Source organism: Garra rufa, chromosome 18 (assembly GCF_049309525.1).
Source record: "Garra rufa chromosome 18, GarRuf1.0, whole genome shotgun sequence".
Lineage (NCBI taxonomy): Eukaryota > Metazoa > Chordata > Actinopteri > Cypriniformes > Cyprinidae > Garra > Garra rufa.
In genome coordinates, this window is record NC_133378.1 from 32,295,950 (window position 1) to 32,319,942 (window position 23,993).

Here is a 23,993-nt window from a genome sequence, read left to right on the forward strand (position 1 = left end):
TTTAAAAAGCACATGGCTCCATAGCGCCATCACTTGGCAATGTCGCAATGAGCGTCATTTGTCAGTGCCTCACTTTAATGAGTGTGTAGATGACACGAAGCAGCGGACGTTAGCTACATTAAAAACAGATGGACGCTATTTGAATGGGTTCCTATGGAAACCGGAACAGAAAAGCATTCAATCTGACGTTAGAATTCGTAATGGCGGCGCTCGTCGTTTACTCAGGAAAAAGGTCTATAAGGAGAAAAATCCAGGAATCTTTTTCTCAAAAACATAATTTCTTTGTGACTAAAAAAAGACAGACATGAATATCTTGGATGACATGGGTTCCGGTTCATTAGCCAGTATAGGGAAATACAGTATCAAGAAAAATAACAACGTGTCGTGCATTAAACGATAAAACTGTTTGCACTGTGAATCAGTGTTCATAATTAAGATAATACATTAAAATAATATGGTAAGACACACCAATGTGCAATATCAAGCAGCAAAACAAGCTGTTTTGTGCAGCTGAAAAAAGCAGGATGCAGGTGAGACAGGAAACAGACTCATAAAATTTACAAATAGTCGTGCCCCCTCTTACTGGAAAAATAAGGTGGATACTATCAGAAAAAAAAAAAAAAACTCTTTTATATTTTTACATTAACAATGTAATCAATATCCATTTTATTAAAGCCAAGTATGAACTTCATCAAGTTTTTATGCATTTTACATTTATTCAAAAACTTAATGCAGTAACAATCTAAACAATATATTTTATTTGTTAACTTGTTAACTTGTTTGTTAACTTAATATGATTAGCTGTTCTTTTTAATAGGTAAGGTTTAGCTATTTTTGTGTTTTTCAGATCATCAGTCAACAAATACGGTTAAATTGTTCGCAGACATATAGAGATTTACTTTTAATTTTACCAAGCTGATAACTCACTAAAAACTGTTTTCATGCAATTTATTAGTGCAATAATGTCTTATTTTGATGTAACAAAGTGGTTCTATCCAAGTGTTGTTTAGTTAGTTTATTAAATTGGTCTTCCATTACCGCCTTTATATTTAGGGGTGCACATAAGTTTTTTAGCCTGGTTCTCAAAAGAGATCTAAAGATTTGGTTTGGTCCTCACACTACACATAGTGTGACCCATTAAATAAACTCCAAAAATAGTTGGACTTATTTTTTTTATTTTTATTTTTATACAATTTTGTTTTAAAATAAAAAGGGAGTATTAAATATAAATACAATTATTTTATAGTAAACCTAAAAATAAAATAACAATGTTTACTTTTTTATGGGAATTTTCATCATTTTCAAACCATATTAGCAAGACAGGCGAGACCACAGGCCAGGAACACCCAAACACATCCCAAACAGCCTTACTGTCAGCTGTAAGGTGAGCCTTCTTCATTATGTGTCCATCAGAAGAGAGAGAGAGAGAGACAGCGTGACAGAGACCATTCGGTGATAAATGCACGGTTAGTATTTGTTCATACGTAACATAATTAGCAGTGATTTTCACAGGCTGATTTGGATAATTTGCGACAGAGTGTACAGGTCGACTTTGGCATTGTTTACACTCTGTGTTAAAGAGATAGTTCAGGCGAAAAATCTGTCACAATTTACTCTCCTCCATGTTGTTTGAATTTCAGTCTAAGCACACACTGTAGTAGGCTAAGTTACTGCGTGACTTCAGAAAACTTGGATTTCATGTCTGAGGTATGACCTTGTGCAATTTATGAACCAAATGTGAAACAATATTAACCAAAGTTCTTCATTTACTTTTAAATTAAAAACGTTTTTCTAAAATATTACGAATTCCCACAGGCACCCATGGTGAATTAGCCTTCGGGGTTGGCCTATAAACTGACATTATTTCTGAACATCTCTATTGTGATTTTATTCCACTGATGAAATTCTCTTTTTTTTTCCCCCAGCTATAGAGGTTTAAAAGGCATCTCCTCAAACTTCACCCAGCCCCAGTGAGTGGGTGAACATCACACTTCAACCCCTACGTCACCCTTCAACTGCCAGTCATCAGCCGAAACGAGAGAGAGAAAGAAAGAAAGAGGTAAATAAAGAGGATAATGAAGAAAGCTAATCGGATTGATCAAATTTCCTGTCACTAATGAAAGGAAAGTGAGTCTGGTTTCTTCCCCATGTCTGTGATAAAGATGATTAAGTGTGAACATCTGATAAACTTCAGGCTCCAGTGAAAGCCCTGTGGAAAAGACGTATGAGAGAAAGTCTCTAATTTTGTGGGTTGTGCCTTATTAGAGCATTTTGATGTGTAGGTTGTGTCTCGATATGAGCGTGTCGGAAGAGGTTTAGATTTAGTTCTGTTCCAAAACTAGTAAGCTGCCTAGCTAGACATCATTTTAAGGGTGCGCTTCTGACACGAAGGCTGTTCCAGAATTAAATTATCCTTTGTTTTGGACAAATTCTAAGGCTGCAATTTGTTCTTTATTAATACAGCACTCCAGGAATGCACTGCTGTTAATTCAGTGAAAATAACTACATTTACATTTGAAGTCAAAAGTTTACATACACATTGCAGAATCTGCAAATGTTAATTATTTTATCAAAATAAGAGGAATCATACAAATTGCATGCTTTTTGTACATTTGTACTGACGTGAATAAGATATTTTACATAAAAGACGTTTACATATAGTCCACAAGAGAAAATAATGCATTGAGGAAACGAGAACAAGATGCATTAAGAGCCAAACTTTTTCGAATGTGAAAATCAGGGTAAATTTAATTTATTTTGTCTTCTGGGAAGCATGTAAGTATCTTCTTGTAGCTGCTGAAGGGCACTACTAAATGGAAAAAAATATGATATTTAGGCAAAATAAGAAAAATGTACAGATTTTCATTGTTCAAAAGTTTACACCCCTTGATAGATGGATCTTAAAATCATACAGTCAAAAGGGTTCACAAAAATGCTGAAAAAACAAATAAATTGTGGGACCTGAAGGATTTTTTCTTTCTGAAGAATAGCAGGCAGTTTAACTGTTCAGGACAAATAAGGGACTCATGAACAACTATCACTAAACAAACAACAACAAAAAACATACATTTTGTATTCTTATTTTGGTAAAATAATTTTGCAGATTCTGCGAGGTGTATGTAAACTTTTGACTTCAAATGTATGTCTAACTGAATAAAAACAAAAAACAAATAAAATTTATGTATTTTTATGCTTGTTAGAGCATCATGTTGTTAACGTAGTAATCAGGATTGAACTGGATTTGCCTTTCACTGTCTGAATTCCAGTTCACTTTCTGAATTTGAATTTATTTCAAAGAATTAGAACTAAAATAAATTAAACATTCAGAAAACAAAATTCTAAATCTAACTAGAAAAGTAAAATTTGAGGGAATAATAATTTTTGAAGGTTTAAAAAAGGTTCTAACAGCTTTAAAGTTTAAATGTATAGGCCTTGAAGGTTTATAGGCCTTATGGTTCAGTTTGATTCACATTCCAGCTTGTGTTGCTGCATTTGTGTAGATTGTTTTATGTGTAAGTCAGTTTATAAAACGGTCAAACTCAATTTGATTCACGTTGTGAAATAAAACTAAATCAGTTCTTAAATTCTGAATTTTCAAAAAAAGTCTACATTTTTTTTTTTTTTTTTAAGTTTGCGAAGATGTGAAGGTTTATAGGCCCTTATGGTTAAGTCTGATGCACATTCCAACTTGTGAATAGAAATTAAACCAAATTTTAATTCTGAATTGAAGTTGCTGCTTTTGTGTGGAGTGTTTTAAATGTAAATCAATCAAAAACAGTTTTAAAACTTTTGAAATTTGAAGATTTATCCACATTTTTCTTTCCTTAAGAGTGGGCACGGTCATTTGTAAATTGAAGGGGTCTTGCTTCTGGTGTCATCCGCATCCAGCTATTTTTATCTGTACAAAACAGATAATTTTGCTGCTTGATAATGCAAATTGGTGTATTTTACCATATTATTTTAAAGTATTATCTTACTTATGAACACACAGGTTTGTAGTGCAAACAGTTTTATCGTTTACTGCACACTGTTATTCTTCTCGTTATTTCCCTATAGCGGCTAATGAACCATAAGTCTTGCCCATAGGCTTACTTCCACATTGAAGGTGATAGGCCTTTATATTTATAGGCTAGAAGCACATTCCAGCTTGTGAAATGAAAACTAAATCAGTTCTTCAATTCTAAATTTACGTCGCTGCCTGCGTAGAGTGTAGTAAATGTAAATCAGGCCTTACTAAGGTTCCACTGAGTTAAGATGCTTCCTATATATGCAGTAGACAGCAAGACAGCTCACTAGATTTCTGAAGGGGATCTTTATTTTCTCCTGCGTGATATAACTGTAGATTAGCAGTCTCGGTTGATTTGTCTTAGATCTAATGCTAAAGAGCCTCATTTTAAAAACTGATATTCCCCTCACTATTCAGCGCCTAAGCGAAACACCTCGAGGCAGCGTCCTCATTTGTTTGGTGTGCGCCACCCAATTTCCATTGATTCAGAACCTTGGAGCTTGTCGCTGTTGGCAGTTAAGGGAAAAAGAAGCACTAGAGGACCACAAAGCTCTTTTCTCTCTATCAAAGGTAGCTTGTACAAGGGGGACAGATTGCTAACTTGCCTCAGCCAATGGTTGAACAAATGATCCAGTGCTTTGTGGAAATCGGGCAGCTGTCCCCTTGTCGTCCAGGTGGGCAGGCATTGCAGATCATGGCTTGCTTGCTCACGCACATGCACATATTGTCTTGAAAGCTGTGCTTTCTTGTCTCTAGAAAAGAAATGCCACAAAGAAGGATGGAATCACTGTTTTATTTCTTTTAATAGCAATAATCTTCAGTGCATTTGATTTTCATCTAATAGAAATGTACTATACAGTCACACCTGTTAGGACACAGGTCTTTCAGTATGAGGTCAAAACTTTCTTTTGTGAGCAGACGTGCAAATGTTCCTAGTGCATTTAGAGGCAGGATCTTATGCCTTTCCATACTGCACTAATGGAATTACACAAGAGATAGTGTACAATCTGCCTCTCCCATCAAAATCAGATCTGCGTGTCGTGTCCCAAAGCAGCCCTTGCCGTTTTCGTGTAATTGGATATCTGTGGTCCATAATGAAACAGCTGTAAAGCCGGAGAGCTCAGATAGGGCGAGTGTTTCCTCTCACAAAGGGAACTGCTGACTGGAGAAGCGTGGGCAGGTTGTGTCCCCATTGTGAGCTTTTGATGCAATTTCCCCCAGCCAGTGGTAAAACACATTCAAAAGAACTTTTAATTAAACTTCCAATTAGAGAATATCTGATAGTGGTCTTTGCTTTCGCTGTCAAACGTGATGTCATCTTTTTAGGACCCTTGAATGGACCCTGTGTGTTTTGGTGTAAGAACTTCCATGTTATAATCTAAAATATTTTTTGACCTAACTCCAAGTATGGAGAGTTTGAAGGATGATAACTTTAACGAGTAAAGATGTAGTTTAAAAAAATTGTTCTAAATGTAAAACAACAGTGTACGCTTATAATAACCGGAATGTTATCGACATATTCATTGGTATGGATCTTTATAGATGACGTACTTGTGAACGGGTCTTAAAGGGGGAATTCACCCAAAAAAGGAAAATTACCATATGATTTACTCGCTCTCAAGCCATCCTAGGTGTATATAACTTTCTTCTTTCAGATGAAAACAATTGGAGTTATATTAAAAAAATGTCCTGGCTCCAATAAAGTGCATCCATCCATCCAATAAAGTGCATCCATCCATCATAAAAAGTACTCCACACGACACCGGAGGGTTAAAAAGGCCTTCTGAAGTGAATCGATGCATTTGTGTAAGAAAAATATCCATATTCAAAACTTTATAAACCATAATCTCTAGCTTCCTCTCAAACTCTAGCTAATGGTTGTACAAGCATTCACAAGAGAGTGGCGTTCCAGCAGATGACGTAGGGTTAGCGTAAGCGCTGGTGAGAATATGCTAGTCTTGCAAGAACCAAGTTTTGTTTACAGCAAAGGAAAACCAGTCTTCTCTCGGCTTTGAAATCCTTAACATTTTTCTTTACAAATCCTACAAGTTACATTTGTGACTGTTGCTTTGTTTTGCTCTCCTTTGCGCTTCCATGTTCGTCACTTCTCTTCGGAGCTTACGCTACGGCTACGTCCTATGTCATCCACTGGAATGTCACTCTCTTGTGAATGTGGATATAAAGCCAGGAACAAAAAAAAGAGTCATATACAGTGGGGAAAACAATTATTTGTTCCCCTACTGATTTTGTACGTTTGCCCACTGACAAAGAAATGATCAGTCAAAAAAGACATTTCAAAAAAGTTATAAATTGGTTTGCATTTTAATTTGTGAAATAAGTATTTGAGGCCCTTTCATTCAGAAAGATTTCTTGGCCAAGACCAAAGAGTTGCCCAAGGATGTCAGGGACAAGATTGTAGACCCACACAAGACTGGAATGGGCTAAAAGACCACCGCCAAGCAGCTTGGTGAGAAGGTGACAACAGTTTCGCAATGGAAGAAACACAAAATAAGCACCTATCACCCTGGATCTGGGGCTCCATGCAAGATTTCACCTCGTGGAGTTTCAATCATCATGGGAACGGTGAGGAATCATCCCAGAACTATACAGGAGGATCTTCTCAAAGATCTCAAAGCAGCTAGGACTATAGTCACCAAGAAAATAATTGGTAACACACAATGCAGTGAAGGAATGAAATCCTGCAGGGCCCGCAATGTCCTTCTGCTCAAGAAAGCAAATGTACATGTCTGTCTTAAGTTTGCCAGTGAACATCTGAATGATTAAGAGGAGAACTGGGTGAAAGTGTTGTGGTCAGATGAGACCCAAATCAAGCTCTTTGACATCAATCAATTTGACAGGAATCTTGTCAATGACCCCAAGAACACCATCCCTACCATCAAGCATGGAGGTGGAAACATTATGCTTTGGGGGTGTTTTTTCTGTTAAGGGGACAGGACAACTGCACTGCATCAAAGGGACGATGAACGGGGCCATGTACCGTCAAATCTTATGTGAGAACCTCCTTCAAAAAGGGTCGTGGATGGGTATTCCAGCATGACAGTGACCCAATACACATGGCCAAGGCAAGAAAAGAGTGGCTCAAGAAGAAGCACATTAAGGTCCTGGAGTGGCCTAGCCTTTCTCCAGAATTTAATCCTATAGAAAATCTGTGGAGGGAGCTGAAGGTTCGAGTTGCCAACCGTCAGCCTAGAAACCTGAATGACTTGCCGAGGATCTGCAAAGAGGAGTGGGACAAAATCCCTTCTTGTTGTTGTTATGTCCCTCACTGTTAAAATAAACCTACCATTAAAATTATAGACTGGTAATTTCTTTGTCAGTGGGCAAATGTACAAAATTAGCAGGGGATCAAATAATTGTTTTCCCCACTGTACACCTAGGATGGCTTGAGGGTGAGAAAATCATGAGGTAACTTTAATTTTTGTCTGAACTATCCCTTAAGTCAACCTCTATAATTTTTTTAATGACTGTTTTATGAATTATACCTCAAAATGTGTTGGTTGTTTGTGGAGAGGTGTGTTTACCTTTTCAAAATGATTGTACAAGAAATCACATTTGCTTTGAAGGATGGACCATATCTAAAGGCCGCAGTCTCACGGACGCTTGAAGGATGGCCTGTTATTGACTTGGGCTAGTCAATAACCACCAAGAGCATCCTAGGAACTACCCAAATCTTCTGATGCTGAGAATTTCTAAAGAAATTTTGGTTTTCCATTTTCCAGTCAGCCTTGTGTTTAACATTTGAAGACTTTTACATGGACTCAAAAAAATGGTTTTTGGAAGCTAAGTCGACTGTCGACATGACCTTGTTCGAATATGATCCTGTAAGTCTAAAAGAGGCCTCTGTAGCCTGAGGGTATGGCTGCACTTTTCAAATCCATGCTAAGTAAAAAATTGTCTGAAAGGAACCAAGACACCGTGGACAGTGAAATACTCTTTTCTGTGACAGCTGTGTCCCCTTTTTTTTTTTTTTTGCCTGCCTGCTTTTCCTGTTTCAAGGATGTGGATGAATTCTGTTAAGTGCTTGCAAGTTAATGTATTGATATTCCTTAAACACAGTTTTTCTAATTTAATTAATTCAGCTCAACATACTAAATTTAAACTTTGTAGATAATTTCAGCCTTAGGTGTATTATCTATATTATTTGTTTGCTTTTGAATAGAAACTTATTAAAACAAAAAAATTTCTCTTTCATTTAGGCCTTGTACCAAACTGAACCCTGATCCCTAGAGGACCTCCTCCGAGTCGATGCTTTGCTGTGTGGACTGTTCGATAAGACCCGTAAGAGTGTGCATCGAGGACACAAATACACGTGAGCACTCTTCTGAAAGCAAAAATGTTAAATGGGACGCCCTGCGGTTTTGCTGAAGTTCACAGTTGTGCGCGAGTCCACAAGTGCTTGATTTAGGACATTTATTATGATTTGCATACTGAATTATGATTAGTCGTATTGTGCTTATTTGCATATTGAATTGATCAACTCATTCTTTTTCTTTGTTTCTTTGCAGTTTTAGCAGCTCTTTTTATTCATTAAATAATTATTTTTTATTAATTAATATTACAAAAACCTTTGCTTTTATACAAATTTTTGTAGTTGTCAGGAATAATCTGTTTAAAGCAAAAGGTTAATGAATTTCTTTCAGTTATTTTAGTGTCGTTGAGATATTAATATAGTATTTAAATCATGGTGTTTATAGTTTTTATTTCCATTTTAGTTATTCTAGCACAAGTTAAACCAAATTACAATGAGAAAATGTTCCCTAAGAAAGTGTTTTTATTGTTTTCTTTATTGTATTTATTTTACATGTATTACAAGTAATGAAAATGAACTATATTGATTGATATATTGTTAATTCTTCAGCTAGATAGCTGGTAATATAGTATCTACAGTTGAAAATCAAAAATTTACATACACCTTGCAGAATTTGCAAAATGTTAATTATTTGACCAAAATAACTTTTGACTTCAACTGTATTAATCTTTGCTCAACTGTTATTGTTAGTTTGTGTTAGCTTAGGTCCAATAAATAATATTAAATTTGTTTTTCAACATTACTGAATGTTGAAATTACCATCAAGATAAGTGCTTTAGCAGTATTTTTCATTGTTAGGTTATATTAACTAAATTCGTTAACTAATGTTAACAAATGAAACCTTATTGTAAATTGTTCCATAATAATAAAATATACCTTATGTATTTTAAATGCTCAGATCTTACAATTGATATTTCAGTTTCGCTCTAGCTTGGCTTCAGTTCTTTTCACTTTTAACAGTTTTTTTCTTTTGCTGTTTTAAATGTATTCTGATATATAGGTGACAGAAAATGTGTGCTGTGTGTCATGACAACAGCAACGATTCCAACGCGGCATTTCATTTATGCAGAACCAAAGTCTACAACCTACAATTCTTTTGGTGCCTCTCAAATACTGGTATTTCCGTCAGGAAATGCAAATCTTTACCAAGCACTTCTGCAGCGCTGCACTACATACATTGTGTATCATCTTAGCGTGTGCACATCAAAAAGCAAAGCGGGGGGGCGGTGTAATCTTTTCGTTTTATGAAAGCCATCTGTTTGCATGGGAGACAAAGCAATGAGATGTGTCCCTGGGGTCTTGTGCTCCATCGCTATGCTGTCAGGGAGTTTTCAGACAGTTTGCAGAGTTTGAGGGGCTCCCTGGAGGGATGACCATTGTGGGCATTACATAGAAGAGAGCAGGTCTGAGCCCTCACTGCTAATTGAGCTAATTAAACCTTCTCAGAGGGGGTCCTAATTAGGCGCTAACGAGGGTTCTCTAATTACATATTTACTCATTTACCCATGCAGTGACTAGAGCTCACTCTGGCTCTCATCAAACTGTTTGAATTTTCTCAGGGAATGCAAAGGTTTGCGATGTAGGGGCGACTAGTGTAATTGTTTTTTCCTTTTTCTTTTGGTAATGTATTTAAATTGTATAATTTATGCTTCAGTACAGTCAAAAATGGCCTACTGCACCTTTAAGATATTCAGAGCATTGGAAGTCTCTACTATTTCTTCCCATGATATTTCAAGTTCCTTTTACATCTTTACTTAAGCCTTTTCTTTAGCTGTTATTGTTTAAAATGTGAAATTGATTGAGTTTTCACTCGGTTACAACAATTAACAAAAATAACAGTTGTTACTTAGGATACTGGCTCTTTACCAAAGAGTGAGCAAAAGTAAGAAGGCGAAAGACTGACAAACTTTTTCTTCCACAGCAAGGTGGGAAGAAGGTGACAGAGGAATGAGACCCTGATAAGACAATGACACATCTCACTAATACATCCAGCTACAGTGAGAGGAGGCTGCATGCTCTCAATGCGGCAGAAATCATCAAGAATACAAAGCAGCGACTTGTGTGTGTGTGTGTGTGTACAGTACAGTAAATCGCTTCAGTGCTTCCCAATAATGTGTGTGTCTTGGGATTAGAGTGGGATGTATGGCTTCATGCTGTGTCTAATATATAACAGCAGGCTGTGTCCTATTAAAGTTACTTGTTTCCAGATAATGCTGTACTGTCCTATAACTGAATTTGTTTATTATTTTCAAGCATGGTCATTTTAGCTAAATGTTTACTTTTTCTGTAAAAAACCAGACGGGTGCTAGGCTGTTGTGGGTAGCTGTCAGGGTTATGTTATTAAGTGGGGTTGTAGTGTGTTCATACGCAATTGCTAGTGTGTTATGGTTGGTTGCTTAGGCATTGCTATGTATTTTTTAAGTATTCTGAGTGATTTGGAACATGTACCAATTGGTAGGGTGTTGCCAGGGTATTGCTATGCAGATACAAAGTGGCTGCCCACCTTATTTTTCCCATAAGAGTGGGTGCGGCCATTTGCAAATTTATTGTCTTTTTTTTTTTAGCTTTACAAAACAGATGTGTTTTACCATATTATTTTAATATATTATCTTAATTATGAACACACTAGTTAGCATACTGTCTACTGTATAATAAGTGATATGTCTTAAATTAATTTCTAAGCAGGGACCGAAATTAAGTTTTTGACACACCGGCCAAGTTGGCCGGTGGATAAAAAAATCCACCGGCCAAGCTTATTTTTTACCTGCCAAAATTCTGAACGATTTAACACAGATATATCCAAAGCACGTTATTCTGTATATTATGTGTGCTCCGGACAGAGAGGAGTGACAATTAAAACATCAATAAGATAAACAACTTTTTGGTCATTTTAGATTTTTTATTTTAACTTGGAAATGTTTTTAATGAACTATCTGATCTAGTCAGACTACTTGTTTTCTTTGTCCATGAAATCTGGCCTCCTGCTTCTGACGCAGTCTTTGTGCCACAGCAGGGTTCAACGCTAAGGAATTTTTCTACTGGCCCGATTGGGCCAGTGGTTCAGATTTTTACTTGCCCTGCCAAAATTTTTACTGGCCCCACCAAAAAGGAAAAAAAAGTTAATATTTATTTCTTAGCCACATATTTTAAATGTGTCAAAAGCCAAATATAACTATACATACACTTTTTTATTCAGCATAACTTTTCTTTAAATACAATTGATAATTTAAAGAATTAAAGTAGTATTGTAAGATTTCAATAACTAAAATATATATGCCAGCAGGTGGCGGCACGAAACTGAAATTGATCACTGAATCATATTCATTTGATTCGTTTGAATGCATGGTTCATTCAAGAATAAAGCAAGTGACTCTCTTTATGAATGGGAAATTGAATCATTTCACTAGATTCGTTTAAAAACACATGTTCACTTTTAAAAGAAACACCGCTGTGTTTGAATGGAGACGCGCAGAGCCGTTGCACATCTACAATCAAACACAGCAGTGTGACTTGGTCCAGAATAATTTTGACGACGGAAAAATCAGCCATAGTGTTATTGTCAGACAATGTAAGTCACTTAATAATAACTTCTTGTTTATTTAACTGCTGTATTAAATCAATATCTCATTTACAAACTCCCATAAAAAATATTAAAAGCTGTCACTCATCTTAGTTTCCGATATCACAAAGCTCTATTATAATCAACGACGCTCTCCGTACCGCAAGATCAATCTCTTATTTACACTCTCTCTACACTTTGTTTATAGAAGAATTCTTGAGATATATCTGTGATACATTACTGTGCTGTGAACCCAGACACGTCGGCATTTGGCTTTCTGGTGTATTTAGGACTTACACAACAGGTACAAAGCAGCGATCGTATTTATCTCTGCCATGGTTGATCGCGCCTTCTTGTTATTCGCGCTAGTGACGGGAAAAACGTCTCAGGTTACGTATGTAACCCTGGTTCCCTGAGGGAACGAGACACTGCGTCCTGAGACACTTTGGGGAACGCCATTGGCGGGCCGCACTCTGAGTCATGTCCAACGTCCAATGAGAAACGGGAGTGACGTCACAGGCGCGGTGACGTCATCGACCAGGAAGTATATAAGCACGTGCGTTTGAAGCTGGCGTCGGCTTATAGGAATGAAGCGAGCGCAGCAGGGATGCGGGAATTATGGTCCGAGACGCAGTGTCTCGTTCCCTCAGGGAACCAGGGTTACATACGTAACCTGAGACGTTCCCTTCCGGGAACTCTACACTGCGTCCTGAGACACTTTGGGGAACGAGGTATCAACGCCCCCATAATTTCCAAGGCCCTGCCCAGTTTTTGTCTGCTAGGCCAAGGGTGGAAAAGTTGTGTCTTGGTACACTTCAGCCTGGGAAACTTGCCAGGACATGAGTGATAATGCATCTCTGTCTGTGATCAACCACCAGACAAGAGGGATAAATGAGCCTCGGCCCTCAGGCACACGAGGCTAAGGTTCTCAACCGCTGCCTGTCACAAGACCAGTGCAGGGGGAGAAAGGCTCCTCGGCCCTTGGGCACACGAGGAGAAGTGGTAGTCCTTTGTCTGCGCTACGGCCAGACCAAGAGGGACACAAGAAGTGCCTGGTGATCTTGCCAGGGCACTGGAATTCATCTCTGTCTGTGATCAACCACCAGACAAGAGGGATAAATAAACCTCGGCCCTCGGGCACACGAGGCTAGGGTTCTCAACCGCTGCCTGTCATAAGACCAGCGCAGGGGGAGAAATGCTCCTCGGCCCTTAGGCACACGAGGAGAAGTGGTAGTCCTTTGTCTGCGCTACGGCCAGAACAAGAGGGACGCAAGAAGTGCCTGGTGAACGTGCCAGGACACTGGAATACATCTCTGTCTGTGATCGACCACCAGACAAGAGGGATAAATGAGCCTCGGCCCTCAGGCACACGAGGCTGGGGTTCTCAACCGCTGCCTGTCACAAGACCAGTGCAGGGGGAGAAAGGCTCCTCGGCCCTTGGGCACACGAGGAGAAGTGGTAGTCCTTTGTCTGCGCTACGGCCAGACCAAGAGGGACACAAGAAGTGCCTGGTGATCTTGCCAGGGCACTGGAATTCATCTCAGTCTGTGATCAACCACCAGACAAGAGGGATAAATAAACCTCGGCCCTCGGGCACATGAGGCTAGGGTTCTCAACCGCTGCCTGTCATAAGACCAGCGCAGGGGGAGAAATGCTCCTCGGCCCTTAGGCACACGAGGAGAAGTGGTAGTCCTTTGTCTGCGCTACGGCCAGAACAAGAGGGACGCAAGAAGTGCCTGGTGAACGTGCCAGGACACTGGAATACATCTCTGTCTGTGATCAACCACCAGACAAGAGGAATAAATAAACCTCGGCCCTCGGGCACACGAGGCTAGGGTTCTCAACCGCTGCCTGTCATAAGACCAGCGCAGGGGGAGAAATGCTCCTCGGCCCTCAGGCACACGAGGAGAAGTGGTAGTCCTTTGTCTGCACTACGGCCAGAACAAGAGGGACACAAGAAGTGCCTGGTGAACGTGCCAGGACACTGGAATACATCTCTGTCTGTGATCAACCACCAGACAAGAGGGATAGATGAGCCTCGGCCCTCAGGCACACGAGGCTAGGGTTCTCGACCGCTGCCTGTCACAAGACCAGTGCAGGGGGAGAAATGCTCCTCGGCCCTCAGGCACACGAGGAGAAGTGGTAGTCCTTTGTCTGCGCTACGGCCAGAACAAGGGGGACACAAGAAGTGCCTGGTGGACCGCCAGGACACTAGAAAACATCTCTGTCTGTGATCAACCACCAGACAAGAGGAGCACAGGCCTCGGCCCTCGGGCACGCGAGGCAGGATATCACACCTCTCGCCTGGAGGACTGCCAGGTCGAGAGGGTAGAAATCCTTTTCCTCCATAGAGGAAAAGCGCCTAAGCACCTCTAGGCCTAGCAATGCTAGGGCTGAAGGACGACTGAGCCAGGAGTGACTCTGAGGTCTAGTTCGTAGAATCTGACGAACGTTAGAGGTGAGGACCAACCCGCCGCACTGCAGATGTCCTGGATCGGGACACCTGCCATCAGAGCTTTAGAGGCTGCAATGCCTCTAGTTGAGTGAGCCTTGATTCCCATCGGGGATGGGAGACCAGAGGACTCGTAGGCAGTAGAGATGGCATCAATGATCCACTTACTGATAGTAGGCTTGGAAGCCGGGCACCCCCTCTTAGGGGGGCCGTAACAGACCAAAAGTTGCTCTGATTTACGCCACAGGGCAGCTCTGTGGACATAAGTGTCCAGTGCTCTTACTGGACACATTAAGTTATACTTCCTCTGGTCGTGCTCCACGAATGGAGGAGGGTAAAACGCTTGGAGCGTTATTGGCTGTGGTGTCGCTGATGGGACCTTGGGTACGTACCCAGCTCGTGGGTAAAGGAATGCTTTGGCCAAGTCAATGTAAGAAGGGGCCACTGAAAGGGCCTGCAGGTCCCCGACTCTCTTGAGAGACGTTAGCGCCAGCAGCAGTGCTGTCTTTAGGGTAAGCATCCGATCGGAGGCCTCCTCCAGAGGCTCGAAGGGAGGCTTACACAGCGCCTCCAACACCACAGCTAAGTCCCATGTAGGGACTTTCGGTCTTGCACGAGGCCTCAGCCTGAGTGCACCGCGGAGGAAACGTGAGACCAGGGGGTTCTTGCCCACTGAAAGGCCGCCATGAAGGGCGTGGTAAGCCGATATAGCCGCCACGTACACCTTCAAGGTGGAGTGAGCTAACCCAGCGGACAAACGAGTTTGCAGGAACTCCAGCACTGTACCAACCGGGCAGTGGACTGGGTCTAAGCGGCGTTCATGACACCATGACGCAAACAGGTTCCACTTTAGGCCATAAAGTTTCCTCGTAGAGGGAGCTCTGGATTGAAGGATGGTCTCAACAACCTCGGTTGAGAGACCAGCTTCTATGAGTTGTGCCCCCTCAGGGGCCACACCCATAACTTCCACTTCTCTGGGTGGGGGTGGCATATTGCGCCCCCAGCCTGAGAAAGAAGGTCGCTCCTGACAGGAATCTCCCATGGAGAGCCGTCGAGGAGGGCGATTATATCCGAGAACCATACTCGGGCCGGCCAGTACGGGGCTACTAGCAGCAGCCGTACTCCGTACCGGCGCACTCTTTCCAGAACTCCCGGGAGCAGAGCGATCGGGGGAAAAGCGTACAGACGAAGCCTCGGCCACGTCTGTACCATGGCATCCAGTCCGAGAGGAGCTGGAGGAACTAGAGAGTACCAAAGGGGACATTGCGATGTCTCCTGAGTCGCAAAGAGGTCCACCTGGGCTTGACCAAAGACTCTCCATATCTGCTTCACCACCTGAGGGTGAAGCATCCATTCCCCGGGCCTCAGCCCCTGCCTCGACAGGACGTCTGCTCCCACATTGAGACGTCCAGGAATGTGAACTGCTCTCAATGAGAGAAGCTTCCCTTGTGACCACAGGATGATCTGGCACGCCAGCTTGTATAAGGGGCGTGAACGCAGACCTCCCTGGTGGTTTATATAGTAGACCACCGCCGTGTTGTCTGTGCGGACCAGCACGTGACGGTTTCTCAGGTCTGGAAGGAAATGCTTCAGAGCCAGGAACACTGCCAACATTTCTAGGCAATTTATATGCCAGGAGTGATGCTGGTCGTTCCATTGGCCTTGGGCGGAGCGGCCACTCATGACCGCTCCCCACCCGGTGAGGGATGCATCTGTCGCTAGCGTGACGCGGCGGCAAGGAGCTCCCAGCGCTGGACCTTGTAATAGGAACCAGGGCTTTTTCCACATGACTAAGGCACGTAGGCAGCGCCGCGTGACCTTGATCTTGCGGAATGGGTTCCCCCTCGGGGAAAACCCTTTGGTTTTGAGCCACCACTGCAGTGGTCTCATGTGCAGCAGTCCAAGAGGTATCACGTTGGATGCAGCTGCCATAAGACCTAACAGTACTTGGAACTGTTTGACAGTGAGTAGCAGGCCTAGCTTGACCGCATTTGCTGCAGTAAGGATCGAATCGATCCGAGCAGGTGACAATCGTGCCTGCATCGTGGTCGAATCCCAGATTACACCTAGATAAGTGGTTCTCTGTAATGGAGACAGCACACTTTTCTTGGCGTTGAGTCTCAACCCCAGCTTTTTCATGTGAGCAAGAACAACATCTCGATGTTGAGCTGCTAACTGTTCCGAACTGGCTAGGATGAGCCAGTCGTCTATGTAGTTGAGTATGCGGATGCCCTGGAGTCGCAGTGGAGCCAGAGCAGCATCCACACACTTCGTGAAAGTTCGGGAAGAGAGCGCTAGGCCGAACGGAAGAACTCTGTATTGGTAAGCTTTGCCCCTGAAAGCGAACCTGAGAAACTTCCGGTGTTGAGGAAGGATGGAGACGTGAAAGTATGCGTCTTTCAGATCTCTCGTGACAAACCAGTCCTCGGACCTGATTTGAGACACGACCTGTCTGACAGTCAACATTTTGAACTTCAGTTTTCTTACTGAGAGGTTTAGCTGTCTGAGATCTAAAATGGGCCGCAGGCCCCCATCCTTCTTGGGAACAATGAAGTACCGGCTGTAGAACCCGGATTCTCTGTGTTGAGGAGGGACCACCTCGATGGCCTCCTTCCTCAGGAGAGTACTCACTTCCTGTTCCAATACCAGAGCCTGCTCGGGGCCTACCAGAGTAGGAAATACCCCGCTGAAAGGTGGCGGCTTGGCGCCGAATTGAATGCGATAGCCTTTCTCTACAGTACGCAGGACCCACATAGAAATATTTGGCAGTAGTTTCCACGCTGCCAGAAATTCTACTAAGGGAACCAACCTCTCGAGGCTGGTTTCTGGATTTATTTGGAGAGCTACCTCGGTGGCCTGTAACAGCGAACTGGCAGGATGCACCTGAAGTAAGCGCTCTGGAAACCCCCGTGGGGGTGGCGAACTCTCTGGTTCCGCTACGTTTCCGGGCGGAAAGACCGGAGAAAGATGTTCGCGGGAGACTGCCGCGCCCTGTAACACCGGCAGGGTTAGCTGACGAATCTCCTGAGGGCCCCGAAGAGAGGTGGTCACCGTACTCCTCAGAGGCGGTGAAGCACCTAAGTCTTCGAGAGGGGCTGCCCTCATCGGCCCTGAGCCACAACCATCAGGGCCGTTTAGCTGAGGTCCTCTTTGACTGAAGGACGACCCTCAGGTCCGGCCTAGTCTTAGAGGACCCCGGTTTGGAGTGTTGCTGAACCCGCCCTCTAGGCTTAGCCGGAGGGGTGCGGGTAGCAACACTCCTTTTCTGTGCACCCCGGTGCGAGGAGCTAGCTTGCGGCTGGGGCTGCTCCCCGTACTGGGGTGAATGGGGGGGCGGTTGTGGGGTGTCAACGCTCTCAACATCAACCTCCTCGGAGGAAGACAGAAGGAGCGCTGACTCCTCCTCTTGGAGGGAAGGAACCGCAGTGCGGGCTTCCTCATCCAAGAGGAGGTCATACGATCCGCTGGGTAAGGAGAGAGATAGGGGATCACCCGTCTCAACTCCCTCCAGCAGATCTACCTGCGAACCCCATGAGTGCAGCTGCCGCTCCGCCTCAGCGGAAGCGGGGCCAGACCCACGGGGAACGTTAGTGAAAGCCCCCTCCTCAAAGAGGGCTTTCCGGGAACGGAGCAACCGCAGCGGCGTTCGCTCGCACTGCGGGCAGCCAACCCCCTCAAGGGCTGACCTAACATGCTCCGCTCCCAAGCAGACCACACATAGATCGTGTGTATCCCCACCAACAATGAAACGTTGGCAGGGAGGGACACACTTTCTATGTGGCTGCTGAACCGCCTTAGAACGTGCGTTCTTAAAAGAACGTTTTCCCCCTGGCATTTTGCTCAAATAAAAGTAGTGCAAACTGGCACTAAAAAACAGCAAACTGCAGATCAGACAGACAATAACACAGAGCGCTCTCGCTGAATGACAAAAGCTGACGCCAGCTTCAAACGCACGTGCTTATATACTTCCTGGTCGATGACGTCACCGCGCCTGTGACGTCACTCCCGTTTCTCATTGGACGTTGGACATGACTCAGAGTGCGGCCCGCCAATGGCGTTCCCCAAAGTGTCTCAGGACGCAGTGTAGAGTTCCCGGAAGGGAACTACAGCGAGTGACGCGTTGCGCATATTCGCTTGGCTTTCGGTGTGAACGCACCTTAGACTGTATTTGCGCACGGCAAATTAAACTTAAGTGACAAGGCAGGACTGGCCCGATCGGGGGAGCATCACAGAGATCCGTGAGACTGATACTGATTAACATTAGCCTACTGGTGAAAAGATTTACTCGCCATGTGGCGGATGGCGCTTTAAATTTAACTCGCCAGACAGAGAATTTGCTCGCATTTGGCGAGTGGCGAGTGTTAATTTCGGACCCTGTTTCTAAGGCATCTAAATTATCATCATTATCAAAATTTTGTTGAAAAGTCTGTTGTACCTATATAATTTACTTTGATTTCTTTATTTTTAAGCTTTATTTTCCATGAACTGGTTCTTTTGGACAGTTCATTTCATTGAAGTGGTTCAGTTCACTAGTTTGTTTACATAATCATGCAATGATGTAATGTATAGCACTTATTATTAAAACAGACATGTGAACTAGGTTGTTTTACATGTCTAAATAATAAAGTCAATAAACTAATCTATGTCAGCCTTTTTACATAAACAATGAGAAACCATAACTTTTACTTCACTCATTTATTCAAGTGCTACAGGGTTGCCAGGTTTTCACAACAAAACCAGCACGATTGCTACTCAAAACTAGCGCAAAAGCAGCGGGAGCTAAAATGCACGTTTTTTGGTAGGGTTCCCCTGGTAAAATAAGCATTCAAGGAGCTAAATAATATAATAATAATAATAATAATAATACATTATTGGGGTCGCTTTAACCCGCGGACATGGAAAAACTACCCACAGCAACAGTGTTAAAGCAGCCCAATCCCGTGGGAAAACTGCGAACTTGGCAACAGTGAGGCTATTTTTACATTAGTGCATTTTCATTTTAAAACGGGTAACTTTTGCTACGGTTATGCCCGTTTACACTACTACAGTGTTTTCAAACATTCAAAAACGGAGATTTCAAAAATGTTGCAGTCCTCGTTTAAGGCTATGTTTACATTAGTGCGTTTTCATTTTAAAATGCATAACTTTTGCTACAGTTACTTGTAGTTTCAGTCATTCTTGAGAGGTGGGACAAAACAGGGTGCAAAATTGAAAAAATTAAAACTTTGTACTCAGACAAAGGAAACTACATTTATGTATCTTATATGTACTAAGCTACTGAGCTATGCTTTGATACAACCTCCCAACTTTTCTCCTTTTTTAAAAAAAAATGTGTTTTTTAACTTGGAATGTGTAATATAATTTCAACTTTATCTTTAACAGCTTTCTAGATGTTTTTAACATTTCAAAACACATTCTCATGTTAGTAGACAGATTACACTTTCACATGTGACCAACAATTCCACAACAAATATAAAATATCATAATGAAATATCATCAAAATATTCATCTGACGGAGGTGACAGAACTGACGGAGTTGACACATCTGACGGTGTTGACCAAAACCTGAATTTGTAGTCATTTTAACTATCAAATACATTGAATCAATTAATTACTGTATTAAAACAACCACAACAAACAGTGAGTATGTTATTGTTTATAAAGCTTCTATTCAAGAGTCACATTTAAGTATTTTTATATACTATTGGAACACAAAATCTTACGGTGGTGACATCTGACGGTGTTGACAAATTTGCCATTTCTTTCACAAAACAAATGGAGTTCATGTAGTAGACATTTTGTTTTTTTTCTGTTGATGCTAGAGGCTAATGGAACCTGCTTCAGGAGAATAAAATGGTTTAAAGATTTCAAATAATTTTCTCACAAATTGGATGTTTGGTGTTGACATATCATAGTTGTGACACACAAAATATTAACATTAGAATTAAAATATTCTAAAACTATAAAACTTAGCAGAGCCTGTGTGACATTGATGTACTCTGCAGAAGAGGACTGTGGCAAGGGGGTCCTTTTAGAGTGATAGCCCCTGATATTCCCTGATTTTATTACATTTTAAGTAATGTCTGACGGTGTTGACAAAAAGTGAGGACACACCTTCGAAACCTTATTAAACACACATGTCTGACTGAAAAACAACCTTGCTTTAATATGAGATATTATTAAGTGTTGCCTTTGATAAAACAAGGTCTTTTTCATCATTAAATTTTTTTTTTAATCCATTTTATAGCATATGAATGAATAAACCCTTCTCTGTGGACACACAGTTTTAGATGTAGTGAGAAGACAATAAGTGTCATAGATTTCACATAATAATGAGCAAATTAAATTGAAGGGGATAATTGTGTTAAATACATTCTATTATTAATCCCCATAGCATTTACAATTGAAAATATGTTTTATTTTTAAAACTAATAGCAGTTATAATTGGTGGACATGTTTTGTCCCATGTCTCAAGAATGACTGGTTTACGCTACTCCGGCGTTTTCGACCCTCGAAAACTGAGACTTTTGAAAACGCTGCAGACTCCATTTAAGACTATGTTTACATAACTGTGTTTTCATTTTAAAATGCACAACAGTTCTTTCTGGTCCTCAAATCTGATTGGTTGATAGGAGTGTGATATTAGAGCAATATCATAACTGCAACAGCCGTTTCACAGTTTGTAATTGTATCACTCAGCTTGCGATACTTCTTTCAGCGAGTTAATCCAAATCCAGTGTCATACTATACATACCGTTTTTGTGTCACAGAATGTAGGTTGCGTTCAGCGGCGCTCGTAAGTCTGCCCGACAGCAACCTCAACACGGCCAGATCTTCCGCTGACTCTGTCTCTGTAGTGGTTAAACATGATATGTAATTAATTTTGGGTAAATCTAACGAGCAGTCTTTGGTCTCATTAATCTATTATTTGTTCCAGAGAAGATAGTTTTGGCAAAATCTCATGTTTAAATAAATTCAATGCTGTATATCAGAACGCTGCCTTTGAACTTTTAAACTGAATTGCCTACGTGATTTTAGTTATGTTGTTCCGCCATTAGATGGCAACAAGAGACTTTTTATGAGTGAGTAATACGATAAGCTTTCAATGAAGCAACTGAACATTCCTTCATTACTAGTTCTAAAGCGTAGTTTTGAAATTAGTAACGCTTTGGGCTCAGCCGTTAAACCGCCAAACTTTGATTTGAATCCGTAGCGGAAGGAAGTAGTTTGCAAAAAGATGAGGATCTTTTTTTTTTTTTTTTTGTTAAATCTGACCATAAAACAAACCAGAAGTCTTCTTTGTCCAGATGAGCATTTACGAAGGCCAAGCGGGCTTTTGTGAGCCTTATCTGGAGAAGTGGTGTCCACCTTGGTGTGCATCCGTTGAACCCAGCAGTGTGCAGTGTCCGTTTCACTTGTTGAGTTGATTAAAACAGCTGTTCCCAATGAATCAGGGTAATTAGGATGCTTTAGAACAGCTTGGACTATTTGGAATGGTATAGAACTTTGGATTTTCCCATAGACTGTGACAGTTTGCAAAGGGTATGAATAATTTTGGCCATGGCACTTTTTGTTCAAATGTAAATAAAAGCTGAGAAATATTTTTTTTTCCACAATGATGCCTCATGTACACCGTCTTATCTTTTGGGAGAAGCCTGTGTCATTTCTGGTAAAAAAAAACTTGCTGGTTGAATAAAAGTAACTTTAAGTTAGAATTTGCCAGGGGTATGAATAATTTCAGGCTTGACTGTATGTGCTGCTCAAACCGCGAACTGTTTCAGACGGTTCAGTACAACAAAAAGAACCGGTTCAAAAGAATGATTCATTTGCAAATCCGAGCGTTTGCCCGAGGCTATCGATTTCAGGTAATATTGTAAATAATGTTTGGTTTCTTCAACAGGCGATCATTTCCATTCATAACACCTCAGTATAATATCTGGAGCCACGAGTGTTAATTTTGTCTTCAATGAAATGCTTTTTTTAATTCTCTAAAACTGGCAGCTGCTGACTTGCATTTTATGAATTACCATGGAGTCGGGCCATGGTTTCAGCTTTGATGCCCTGAGGGTGAGTAAATTGATAGCAAATGTTCATTTTTGGGTGAACAATGGGTAAATGTAAGTCCTGTAAGCTTTATTGTGATAAACATTCATAATATCCACCTTATTTTTATCGTAAGAGTGGGTGCGGCCATTTTGTAAATTGTATGGGACTGAATGTTTTGCTGCTTGATATTGTAAATTGTATTACCATATTATTTTAATTTATTTGTTTTACTATATCTTAATTATGAACACACTGGTTTGTAGTGCAAAGAATTGTACCATTGACACGTTGTTATTCTCGTTATTTCCCTGTAGCAGATAATGAACTGGAAGTCTCACCCACAGGCTTACTTCTGCGTTGAAGAAGGTGGATACTTTAAAAAGCACAAGAAATGCATGAGGCTCACAAGAAGAAAGAGGCAAGTTTCTTACAGCATAACTACTGTAGCTTACATATGTGTGTGTGTTTGTATATATTTGATAGAAAGAAACACACACCAGATGGTGAATTTCAAAAGCAAGATAATTACAGAACATTGCCATTTCATTGATGCTTCTGCGGCAGAACTAAAGCATATTCTCTCTTCTCATCCACAAACGTGCTTCTATAATGATCCATTGGCATCTTGCTTTCAATTTTCCGTAGTTTTAATGTCAGCCCTGTTCAATCAATGCCGCTAATAAACAAGCGCTAATAACACAAAGGGCCCGGAGCCCTGCAAAGATAGAAGCTTTACTTTGATAGCCAATTAGGCCAGGCTTGCTTTCCTCATTCACTTTGTCATAAGACTCCATGAGTCAAATAAATATCCAAGGTTGCCTGACACAATTAAAACCAGGAGACAGGAGATAACAAGTCTAGAGACTTCAGAAGGAAAAGTAGCGTTTGTTGTTGTTCGCAGGAAAAGCCTCATATAGCAGCGAGAAAGTTTCTGTTGGAAATACGTCTGTAAATTAATGTAATTCTTTAGAATAGCAGATTTGATAAGCTGTCTTATTATGCTTCGGCCATGGTTTTCTCATCATTTTGCCTCTTTCTAGTGATCAAGCAGTGTTTAGCCTTTTACTGGAGCCTTTCCAAGCACGATATGAAAGAAAATAAACATCAATTCCATTGTGTACATAATGTTATGGATTTATATTATACAAATCCCACAAGACTATATCAATAAGCGGCTTAATAGCGCAGTAGCCTTTGATGTAACGATATCCGAACCCACCAGGAAACCAATGGCAGGGTCTATCAAATGAAAGTCTGCGTAATGAGATTTCTTATTAATGAGGGTGAAATACAGTGTGGTCTGGTTGGAATAAAACCAGTATCTGGGGACCAAAGTGATCCCACAAGTCAGCTCTACTATGGTAATGAGGTCTTAGAGAAACCACACTATTTAGAGGGACAAAGGAGCTCTTTGATGCATTGGGAGCAGGTATACTCTTGACAATAGATTCATGGCTTCACTGATATCTTTCATCAGTGCAAAAGAGCCTTCTGTAATCAATTACGATTTGCTTTGTGTTGTATTGCCAAAAAGGCCGAGAAGGCTTCATTCATGAGGCCATTTATATTTTGTTTGTGTGAATGTGGGCTGTTAATAAGA